This window comes from Leopardus geoffroyi, chromosome C1, assembly GCF_018350155.1.
Source record: "Leopardus geoffroyi isolate Oge1 chromosome C1, O.geoffroyi_Oge1_pat1.0, whole genome shotgun sequence".
In the NCBI taxonomy this organism is placed as follows: Eukaryota; Metazoa; Chordata; class Mammalia; order Carnivora; family Felidae; genus Leopardus; species Leopardus geoffroyi.
The window spans coordinates 189,753,741-189,766,825 of NC_059328.1; positions in this window are offsets into that span (position 1 = coordinate 189,753,741).

Consider the following 13,085-nt stretch of genomic DNA (forward strand, 5'->3'; position numbering starts at 1 on the left):
AGAAAGACACCAGGTATATGGTACATCAAAGGATCTTAGTCTGTCATTTCCGAAAGTGTGTTGTTTGGAACTCGAGTTCCACACGATTTTAGTAGGTAGGATTCTAAAAACATAAAATTGTCCTTTAATCGAATAAGTGAAAAAATGTTAGGTTAAAATTTCGTGGGTTTTTTAACTAGAGTGGTTTTCAGGAGTTTTAATATGTTAATGTTCACTGTGAATTTTTTAAGAGATACATGTTACATGCAGCATTTCCCGAATGTATTCAACCTTGAACTGCTTTTTTCAGTGGAACATCTCATAAAACATGTGTTTCACACAACACACTTGGGGAAATGCTGACCTAAGCCAGATTTTTGGCTTAGAGTAGAGAAAACTGTAGCCCCAAGAGAAGTGACTTGCCTAAAGTTAAATAGCTATTATTAGAAGACATTGGACTAGAATCCACATCTTCTGACCCCACTCACATGCTCTTTCTGCTATAATTTCTAAAGCTATGATAATTTTTAATGATTACCACCTTATATAAGGTAAAAATGTTTGTACATTGGAAAAGTGGGACCAATTACTACCTTAGTATGATCTTTCTGATAATTTAGCAGGAGCCTTGTAAAATTAAATCACCTAACTAAATAGGACATCCATCTAGTTGCCCTAGCCCTGAGGTATCTTTAAATAAAGAAACTTTCAGGAATGAATAGAAACATAAAAACTCTCCCCAGAAATTTTAGTGTTGATTTTCCCCCTTCATCTTGAAGAAAGGACAGGTTCCAAAATGTGCTGAGACTATGAAAATCCACACCAGGTTTTGACTTCCTCTCTGGCACAATTCCCCTGCTTCTGAAGACGCTAATAGCTAATGGATGGGAAGATTTTCGTATCCTAAATTCATAGTCCTTTTCCCCAGAGGAGAAGTTTTAGTACTTCCTATTCTTAGAGAAAGGAGACAAATTATTTGTTCCCAAGAGACTTCTTGGGACAATAGGACACATTCTTTTTAAGAGTAGCTTTTATACACGTTACCTTTAAAATTAGTCACCACAGTCTTATGTTTTAGTAATTTAAACAAACTATTTCATTTCTAGATGCTATCTTCATTTTTAGTAGGCACACCAAGGACCATCCCATGTAGTGTAAATATGTTGAGTGAATGACTAATTATTTACTTAAAGAAATCTGTAGTCATAAGTGAAAAGAACACTACTTATTTATCAATTTATCAAAACTATTTCTTTAGTGTCTACCATGTCTCCAGCTCTGTTGAATCATTTTAAGCAGTACTAGAGAAATACAAGAAGTAGTCTCTGATTTAAAAAAGTGATCTCACCCATTGTTGGAAAGGCCGGGGGGAAAAAAACAACACAACTCATTCTCATATCCTGTATGTGGGAATGTAAATTGTTACAAACTTATTCTGGAGGGCAATTTAGCAATAGACATTAAAATACCTTAAACAGTTTATCTCTTTGACCAAGCAATTTCTCTTCTACGAATTTATTCCAAGGAGTAAGACCAAAACGTTAGCTAGGATATTGTGAAATGATGGCAAATATCATAAATTCCCTAAATGTCTAGCAATGAGGTTAAGAAAATGATGATTTTTAGAAGAATAGTTTTTGATATGAAGAGATATGCACAATATGTTGATTAATAAAAAATTACAAACATGGATAATATGAATTCATGAAAAAAACATATTACATAGGAGAAATGTAGAAAATACCACAAGAAGACAAAAATGTTTATTGCTGAGTGGTATAAGATTACGGTACTTTATTTCTTTATCTTTTAATGAATTTGTATTCTTTAATTAGAAATTAAAATGAATGAACTAAGTTAATATTTATGAAGGTAAATAAATCTCTGAAACAAAATGTTGAGGAAAGTAACACACAGAGCATAAAATATTTAACAGAAAATAAAGTTAATTTTAATATAAAAAGGCATCTCTGCATTCAAGAAACTGTTGGTGAGGCGAGAACCAATGAACTAACCTGAGAACAACTAAAAACTCAGCTCTGATACAGATTGTGAATACAATAGGAGTTAAGAGAAGAGAGAAATTGGGGCACCTAGGGAGTTGAGTCAGTTAAGCTTCCAACTCTTGATGGAAGCTCTTCCAACTCTTCCAACTCTTCATGTCATGATCTCGCCTTTTGTGAGTCTGAGCACAGAGCCTGCTTGGGATTCTCTGTCTACTTCTCTCTCTGCCCTTGCCCTGCTCGTTCTTTATCTCTCCAAAAAAATTAAGAGAAAAGAAAAGAAAAGAAAAGAAAAGAAAAGAAAAGAAAAGAAAAGAAAAAGAAAAAGAAAAAGAAAAAGAAAAAGAAAAAGAGAAGAGAAATTGAATGGGACTGGAGCAGATTAAGATGACTTCCTGAAAGAAGTGAGACGTAGCTCGCACTAGGAATCTGAATGCCAAGGGGAGAAACAGGGTCAGGGGTAGTAATATAAGGTGAGGCAAGAGCCTTGCACAGCCCATGCTAATGTTACCCCTCCCAGTTGAACATTAACAACTGCGGAACACTTGATCTTTGCCTATAACAGTATGTTTGTTTCTTTCTCACAAGTGGGATTTACATGTAATATGAATATGTAATAAGTAGAGTATTACATATTCTTTGTAATTTTTTAAAACGTTATATTAGATTTTTTTTTTAATTTTTTTTAACGTTTATTTTTGAGACAGGGAGAGACAGAACATGAATAGGGGAGGGTCAGAGAGAGGGAGACACAGAATCTGAAGCAGGTTCCAGGCTCTGAGCTGTCAGCACGGAGCCCGATGCAGCGCTCGAACTCACAGACTGCGAGATCATGACCTGAGCTGAAGTCGGCCGCTTAACCGACTGAGCCACCCAGGCGCCCCTAGATTTTTTTTTTTTTTTTTTTTTTTTACACATAGCCCTTCTACAGGAGGGGACATGCTATCTGCAAAATCTGTAGAACTGGACATTTCCAGATATTTATTTAGAACAAACAACAGCTGTTATGCAAGAGCAGTTACCACAACCTGCACTCTTATGAGTGTTCTGTCATCCACAATCAGACCATGTGGAAATTCAACCAATCAGAACGCAGCAATTCTCTGATTATGCACATGTTACAGACTGCTACTTTTGATCCAGCTTTCTAGTTCAATAACTAAATTACTAGCAGTAGTATTAGCTACACATGCTAACTGAAAGAGTGACTAGTGTTTAGTGCTTAATAATAAACTATAAAGGCTATGCCCATCTCAAAAATGTCTGCAACGGGAAAGAACAGGGCATCACATGACTTTCCATCAAGTATCCCTTTAGTGTGGGTTATTGCCAGGTCTACAGTTGCCACTGTAAACAGGGAAAACATTCTAGAAGCAGGGAGGGGTGGTTAGGGCAGAAGAAGGATGCAGTTCAGTCCATGACAGCTGCCCAGTAAATATGTATTGAATTGAAGGAACTTATCTAAGGTGAGAAATCAAGGCTGAAGAAATAAATACACACATACCTCCTAGCCACAGAGACTGGCAACATCGTAATTGAAGACTGGGGTGGAGGTGGGGGTGAAGGACAGGAAACACACATGCACATATACATATATGTATATATTATATATAATACATGGTTTATTGATATGATCACACATGATATATTCAATTATAGTGCAAGATAGGTTTACTATGTTGTTCCTCATAACCAAAGAATTCACTGTGCAAAATAGCAATGGACATAGTGCATTAATGCAGTCTTTCCATTGACCCCTGCACATTCATTTATGATTCTTTGCTTCAGAGGATTTGTGTCTCAGATTGCCTTTGAATAAATGTATATTTTGGGGCACTTGGGTGGCTCAGTCGTTTAAGCCTCTGATTTTGGCTCAGGTCATGATCTCACGGCTTATGAGTTTGAGCCCTGCGTCAGGCTCTGTGCTGACAGCTCAGAGCCTGGAGCCTGCTTTGGATTCTGTGTCTCCCTCTCTCTCTGCTCCTCCCCCGCTTGCTCTCTCTCTCTCTCTCTCTCTCTCTCAAAAATAAGCATTAAAACAAAATTTTTAAATAGAAAAATGTATATCTTTAGCTTACCCTAGAAGAAGTAATCAAGAGTGTTCAATCTGTAAAAAAAAATAAAATATTATGTAGGTTTCCAGACTTAATGGTCAAAATGCATATATGCAGTATATAGACAAAATATGCATTTTGGAACAATTAGAAGTGTTATTTTACCGAAAACATTTTTAGATTCTTCTATTATATATTTATCACTTACCACTTTATTCCTTTGTAATTCCTCTAGGGGATTGATGATTGAGTTAAGAAAAGGCTCTCTCCCTTTGTTGCCTCATGGTCATATCTGCATGATTCTTTGAACTGCTTAGGGAAAAATCATTTGAAAAATATGTCATGGAAAAACAAGGTAAACAGATGACTGGCTGATCACTGATCACTAGAACTTTTGTTCAGTTATGTGCTTTGAAGCAAGGCTATGCCAAATAATATGACATCACCTAAGGTGCTATCACTGAGTCCCATCCGTCATGCTCTTCAAATGTCCCTAATTTTCCCTTCTTCATGGTCCACGCCACTGCTATACCTCTCAAGATCTTCAGTATCTCTAACTAGAGTTTTGCAAAAGTCTGCGGGCTTATCTCCCACTAGCCTCTCCCTTCTCCTTTTGATAATGCCCTGCAATAATATTCCTAACCAATCTCTGGTTCTACCAGGACCACTTTCACTGTGTCGTTTTTTCTGTTAAAAACAAGCCAAAAATACAGTCTTTTTATTTTGGAGAACTATACATCACAAAACATCAAGTAAAGTACAGGATGATCCTGATTTTGTTGAAATCAAAAACTCCAAACCCACATATATATGCATACATACATATATACATACATAAATGACACAAGTTACAGTTATTATCTTATAGTGCTGGAGGTCAGAAGTCCAAAATCAGTCTCAGCTGGCTAAAATTGAGGTGTTGACAGAGTTGCATTTCTTCTGGAAGCTCTGGGAAGAATCTGTTTCTTAGCTTCTAGAGGCTGCCTGTATTCCTTGGCTCATGGCTGCATTCTTCATTTACAAAGCCAGGAGCATAACATCTTCTAATCTCTCTTAGTGTCTGACTCTGACCCTCCTGCCTCCCTCTTTTAAGCACCATTGTGATTAATTTGGTACCATCCAGATTATTCATAATAATCTTTCCATCTCAAAATCCTTAACTTTATTTATTTGTGCCATCTCTCTTTTTTTCTTGATGAGTCAGGCTAAAGGTTTATCAATTTTGTTTATCTTTTCAAAGAACCAGGTCCTGGTTTCACTGAAATTTTCTATTTCATTTATTTCTCTATTTCATTTATATCTACTTTAATATTACTTTTTTCCTTCTTTCTACTAGCTTTGGGCTTTGTATATTCTTCTTTTTCTAGCTCTTTTAGGTATAAGGTTAGATTGTTTGTTTCAAGACCTCTCATTACATCTGAAAAAAATCACTTTTGCTATGTAAAGTAACATATCCATAGGTTACAGGAATTAGAACATAGATATCTTTTGAGGGGAGGAGCATTATTCTGTCTACCACACCCAAACATTAGATACATAAAAATTTGCATGAAAAATTAAGAAGTTTGCTATCTCTAGATTAAGAACTTCAGGTGATTTTAATTTTTACTCCTTTGTGTTTGATCAATATTCCTACTTTTCAAAATGCTCTTGCATTACTTGTTTATTCATATAATGACAACAATGAAAAAACTCAATGTCATTATAGAGGACATCTGCTATTTTCTCCGCCCTGTCCTCTTCTCTTTTTCTGGAGACAGTATTTTTCTTTTGGATCTACTCCTAATCCAGCCTCCAACCTCAGCTGTGTGGTTCTAAGAACAGCTGGCAATCATGGTGCCTCTTTACCGGTTACGTAGCTGGATTCTCGCACAGAGTTGTGACACGGAGGCTTTTGTTTCCAGGAAACAACTTTATTCCTGCCAGCACTGCTCAGTTGGGTCCATGCCCAAAGAACTGAACCCCAAAAGCCACCTGGCATAGTTTTTAATATATTTTTTTGCTTCTTTGTCTCCCATATATGGCAACACACAAATATGCAGTCTGATTAAGTGGTTTTATGTTACGAGGTTGTGAGGGATGTTGTCACATATGCCTATAGCCTTGAGGTTTTTTCTTTTCTTAGGGGGGGACCCTACCACGGTTATAGATGAGAACATGTGATCCACACTGGGGTGACCAGGGACATTCCCAGCATTTCTTTCTTTCTTTCTTTTAACCAGAATTAGGGGAAAAAGTCTTCTTCTCTGATGGGGCACTCATGAAAAGGCAAACTAGAAAATGTTGGTGACCATGTTTTTTTTTTCTTTTTTTTAACGTATATTTATTTTTGAAAGAGAGTGAGGCTGAGCATGAGTGGGGGGGGGGGGGCGGGTTGTGCAGAGAGAGGGAGATACAATCTGAAGCAGGCTCCAGGCTCTGAGCTGCCAGCACAGAGCCCGACCCGGGGCTCAAACTCAGGAACCACAAGATCATGACCTTAACTCAGGTGGGATGCTTAACTGACTGAGCCACCCAGGAACCCTGGTGATCATGGTTCTAATATCATTGAAAACATGAGAGCAAAGCAGAGACGAGGAAAACAGAGAGGGAGAATCCCAGTGGTATTTTGCATGCATGGTTGCAATTGTCTAATGAACTGCTCGCTATATTCCTCTCCTTCCCTAGGTTTGGATATATAAACCAATAGACTCCTCTTTCTACCCAAACTGGCTCTTACTATAATTTGCAACCAAAGAGTCAGGTTAAAATAGTTAGATATGTTTTTAAGCCCATAGCTATTCCCTGTTGCTTATTACTTACTGTCTCAAATTAGCTCCCCTGACTGGCTTCAAAGCTATTTACCACCCCCTCCTTCTCTGCCCCCACTTCTCAACATTGTTGCACTCTGGCTGGCCTTCTCATCTTTCTTCACTCACTTTACGGCCTTTGCTTTTGTGGCTTTGCTCTTGTTCCAGTCTGGACTGTTTTCTCCTCCCCTCCCTGCCCTTGCATCCAAATCCTGACCAACCTTCCCGGCCGCCTCTAGGACACTCCAGGAAATATCCACCAAATCAGCCACAGAAATATCTCTTCTCCATATATTTATAATACGTAAGGTCTGTATCATGCACTCAATACCTATGTCCACTTTTTATGATTTGATAAACCCCATGAGGACGAAAACCATACCATGTTTTAAAAATTGCCCTCATATGGGGCGCCTGGGTGGCGCAGTCGGTTAAGCGTCCGACTTCAGCCAGGTCACGATCTCGCGGTCCGTGAGTTGGAGCCCCGCGTCAGGCTCTGGGCTGATGGCTCAGAGCCTGGAGCCTGTTTCCGATTCTGTGTCTCCCTCTCTCTCTGCCCCTCCCCCGTTCATGCTCTGTCTCTCTCTGTCCCCCCAAAAAATAAATAAACGTTGAAAAAAAAATTGTCCTCATAGAACACATTGCTCATGTTGATTGAATTACATGTTAAGTCAAAGCTCAGAAATATTAAGGTGTAGTTCTTTTTGGATGAAAGCATAGGCCATTGTGAATATTTATAAGTTAGAAATGGTCTGGTCCACTGAAGACAGTTTCATGATACTAAATTGTCATCCTTATATTAGCATGTTTTCTCATTATTTCCACAGAAATAATTTAAGAATGGGAAGTAAGACCTAATGGGAAAAGATGAAGAAACCAGAATCAGTTAGCCATGAGGGAAAAAAATGGAAGTGAACCTAACAATAATGTTAACATTTGTGAAAATTTGCTATACAGAAGAGAGGGCTCTTCTCCCTAGGAACTGAGATTGAGTCAGGGAATCAACATACAATCACATGATGAAATATAGGTGTGCCTAGATAAATTTATCACCATAAGAGTATCAAACAATTAAATGAATTCTGAACTTTGTATTATGTAGTTCTATGGTAGTTCTGAAAAAAAAAAATTGGGAGGAGTAGGGAGAATGGCTTAATGGTGATTTTATCTAAAGGTAAGAAGTTGAATAAAATGACCACAAAAAATTTTTACTAACTGTAAGGATATATTTTATAAAAATTTAGTATTATACAGAGGAGGGAAAAAATTTGAATTACATTTAAATGTTATAGCTATGTATGCAGATGCGTTTGTTGTTTTCTCCACAAAAGGAGAATGTCTTGTTCTAAATACATGCAGGGATAAGTTAAAAACTTTGCCTGATCTATTCATCTGCTTTCTTCCAAGGAGAAACTTAATTATGTTCAGATATAACCCAATTTCTGGCTTTGAAATTATTTCTGCCTTTTTTACTTCAAGTATAAAGGTACATTTTAAATCCAAATCAGGTATGAAAACCATTTAAGTGTATTCTCTACCTTGACAATGACACCTTTCTCACAATAATTCTAACAGCACAAAACAGCTCAATTCTATGTAGTACTGTCCATCAGGACCAGTAGAGCACCAATGATATATCTATTACCAGCCTAAAAAGTGGTCTCAGGGGAGGGGGGGATGAGTAGGTGGAGCACAGGGCATCTTTAGGGCAGTAAAACTATTCTGTATGATACTATAATGGTGGATAGGTGTCATTATACATTTGTCAAAACCCATGGGATGTTTACAAAGAGTGGTCCCTAATGGAAACCATGGGCTTTAGTTAACAATAATGTATCAATATTGCCTCATCAGTTGTAAAACATACTGCACTAATGCAAGATATTAGTAATAGGAAGACTTGGGAGGGGAACAAGGCATGGAAGGTGGTACGGGGAAATGTATGAGAATTCTGTAGATTCCACTCAAATTCTCTGTAAACCTAAAACTACTCTAAAAAAAATAGCCTAATTTTTAAAAAGTGGATTCCAAGTACCTGAATGAGTCCTTAATTAGAGAAAGAAAGTAAGCATAAAATAGCTATCTTTTGTTAAGAATATTACGTATAGCCAATATATATCTGTAATAAATGGTCTGCCCAATCTTTTAAACAGCCAGGAAAATCCTGTTGCTGTAATGATCAGAGTCTCATTGAAAATAAATTAAATTTGAAGCCATGAACATTCGTGTGTGTGTGTGGTTCTGCTTATTCACTATGAACCAAAATTAGGGAGAATACCTGATTGTTGTCCCTATGAAACCAAAAGCACTTGTGACAAAATTTTCCCTTTCCTTTTCTACCCCCCCAATAATGCAGTATTTCAGCCCTAATTTCAGACAGTCAGGGGAGGAAACTATGTTGGTATCAATGCTGGTCCATCGTGGGTCTAAAGTAGTTAATATGTTCATTTGCTGTTCTTGTCATTACACTGTATTTTTAAAATTAAATTAAATTAAATTTTATTTTATTTTGTTTTATTTTATTTTATTTTATTTTATTTTATTTTATTTTATAAGATTTATTTATTTATTTTGAGAGAGAGAGAGAGAGAGAGACAGAAAGAGATTGAGAGCTGGACAGGGGCAGAGAGAGAGGGGGAGAGAAAATCCCAAGCAGGCTCTCACTGTCAGTGCAGAGCCCACTGTGGGGCTGGAACTCACAAACCATGAGATCATGATCTGAGCTGAAGTCAGATGCTTAGCCGACTGAGCACCCAAGCACCCCAAATTAGTTTTTTTAAAGATTTTGTTTTTAAGTAATCTCTACACACAACGTGGGGCTTGAACTCACAACCCTAAGATCAAGAGTCACACGATCCACCAACTGAGCCAGCCAAGTGCCCCTACACTGTATTGTAAAACTTGAACAGATAATGAGGATAGCAGTCCTCTAGAAAGAATGATTCCTTTCAAAACGCTTGCCCTTATGGACTTTACAGATCAGTGCGGAATCTGGACATTATTATTAAAGGCAAGTAAAAGGGTCCTATGGGAACACATCATGGGGCATATGCTTAGGGAATAAGTGGTGTCTGTGAGCCCAGGGAATGAAGGGCAGAGAGGAATTAACTGATTGAATGAAGGAATGGGGAGGTTTGAGCAATGAAATAGGACCATATATCCAAATGCACACTGGTCCACTAAATGCTTCGTATATATTTGAAGATCACATTCTCAAATGAACACATCTAGTTCTTACCTGTGGTTCACCACCGTTTCTAGAGAATATCAGTTGTCAGGAAAAGGGACTACTACCCTTTTTCAATAAGGAAAAGAGGTATGTTTTCCGTTTTATGCTTTTTTTAAGCATTTGTATTCAGTTGTTCTGGCTATGAATCTTAATCCTCAACTGCTAATTTGCAAAAAACACCACATTTCTTTGTTTTCTGGAATTAATTTTGACCCGCAATCTCCCCTCCCACAATGTAGGCAAGAAATTCAAGCTCAGTTGTTCCTGGCACTCCCCTGCCCTGTTGCTCCCCATCCTTTGCCAAGCAAGTACGAGGCTTCACATAGCCTCAAAGCACTGGGGAGGTCCCTTCTGTCATCCACCCACTCTGCGTTCCGTGGAGGTGCCCACTGACATAGTTCTCAGAGTCTCTCAGATCCATGACTCTTGTGGCTTTCATTCAACCATCGGGTACAGGCATCTTTGATGAGCTAGAAATATTTGGCCCCTTCTTCAGGCTACTACCAGGGAAGAGATGGCAGGAAAGGAAGGGTGCACAGAAATGTCTAATTTTCCTCAAGGCACAACCTTTTTCCCTTACATGCATACTCAGTTCTCTTTTCCCTCCAGGGAATCTAGCATAGATTTCTGAAGGGGGAAGAGGTGGGCAGTTTTGGCATTTGGAAATAAAACCAAGTAGGGAAGTATCTTGTAGGCAACTTCTGCTTTCTTTCCTGTGACATATTTAATACTCCCCTGAGGCAAAGAAGCACGTGGCCTACTACCTTCCTGAATTTAGGATGAGAAAGAGAAAAATATACAAGGACGCCATAAATAGATGTCTCAAAATCCTCATCCTCCCACACTGTCAGATTGCCCAAGCTTGCTTCGCTGAATGAGAATCTTCTGCCTGAAGTCTTAATGCGAAAGGGTCAACTACTAATAAGCTACATGGTATCTGCCCTCTTCTACAAATTCAGTTGAAGTTCTGATGAGAAGGAAAAGTCTAAGATCAGAGATATGAGGAAAACGGGTGTATGGAATTCTTTCCTTGGTTGATATTTATTAATACAAGATTAATTCCAGTATGTAAAATGTTCAAAGCATGAGCACCTATAATATGGATCAATTGATAAAGTTGAAAAATTTCAGTAGTGACTTTGTCCTTTGAGAGCCTGATTCTCGCATTAAAAATATCAATGAGAGGGGTGCCTGGCTGGTTCAGTTTGTGGAGTATGTGGCTCTTAATCTTGGGATTTTGAGTTTGAGCCCCACATTGGGTGTAGAGGTTACTTAAAAATAAAATTTAAAAAAAAAATATTGATGAGAATGTAATTTAGATAGTTAACAATTTATACTGTAAGAAGAATCCCCAGGTGATTTTTGGCAAATCCTCTCACATGTATTTATGTTTAACTCATTCATTGATTTTTTTTCCTCCTAAAATAATTTGGTAAAGAGTGAGGCAAGTCACTACCAGTAGTTTCTTCTATGATATATATTGGCAATGTCTGTAATAACTTTTGCTGTGTAATTACTATTTTTCTTTTTTAGAAATGTAGAAATTAACAGAGGGAAACATAGGAGTTTCCATTTTGTCTGGAGATTTCCTATGCTCTGCTCCTCTGCTCCAGTTTTGGAGACACTTATGCACGTGATAGCAATGCTAAGTAAAAGTTATAATTAGAATATCATGGTAACGTAGGATGAGATACATCTTTGCAGTGCTTTGCTGTTGCCACAACAAATAATGGGAAACCACAAGGGCCTTTTATGCATTTTTCTATTGAGGGAATGTCCGTGTAGAATATTTGTCAAAACTGTGAAAGATTTTTTTTCCTAAATGTTTTTACTATATTTCCTATTTACATTTTAAGCTTCTATTTGTATGACAAAAACTTTCTTTCTCTTAATTATTATCCAAAGGGAACATGATCTTTAATTAAATATCAGTGTTTGTTTGAACTGTTCCTCAATTAGATCATATTTCCTTAAACTTATTCTAGAGGAGAAGATATGTACATCTGCCACTGATTATCCATGTCTATATATCATGGTTCACAGAATCAGGGACATTAAAACTGCATGCGTGGAAGGCCAACAAAAAAAGTTACTAGCTCTCAGTGTAATATGAGGATGTGTGTCTGATTCTTTCCTTAAGGCTCCAGAAAGGGAGAAAAATCTTTTTCCTCCAGCATTCTCTAAACAGCATAGCAATTGAAAAACAAATCATCTACATGTAAATTTTTTTATCACATAGAAATGTGTACTCCTACAGTTTCATATAGAACGAAGAATTATCACAGAACATTCCTTCTGGATGTTTGCCTTGTCTAAACTGCCATTCGAATCTGTGTTTATCGGGTAGACCTGGACATTCATTCCTTTAGAAAAACTTTTGTTAGGGCTTGCCATGTGTCAGGTACATTCCTAGAAACATAAGATCAAAGGCAATCTAGGACTGAAAAGCTGAATTGTCTCCAAGGATCAGTATTGGAGCTCAGCCCTCCTGAATAGCTTGACTTGAGGGGTGGAGATGGGGGGCTCACAGTACGTGACCAAGCTCTGGACATGGAGTGGGTGCTTTGAGGTCAGCCAAGGCGATGGGAAGCTCTCCAGTCAATCTCCTGAGAGTAATAGCCACGAATCATGTCAGAGCAATGAGTAGAACCCCAGGCAGGGGTTAGCAGTAGGGAGGCCTGGAAGCTGGTGGCACTACCCTTGTTATAGATCTGGGACTTGCAGGTTCTGGTTCCCAGGAGGACAAAAACAAGGTGGATCCTAAGGCTAGAATAACTGGAGTGGCAACATACTCTTGCTTGTTACCCAAAAGCCTCTCCACTTCCCTCCCTGGCAGTTGGGGGTAGCCATTCACTTGCATTCAATTGCATCCAATTCTAATGCAAGACATATTAAAGGATGTCTGTTGGGAGTAAGGGGAAATTTTTGGGGAAATATTTTGCTTTCCTGAGAAATAGGAATAAGCATTATTGGCAAGAACCTTTTCTTTTTGTTTTCCAGCCTTGAATGTAAGCATGCTGCATGCTGCATC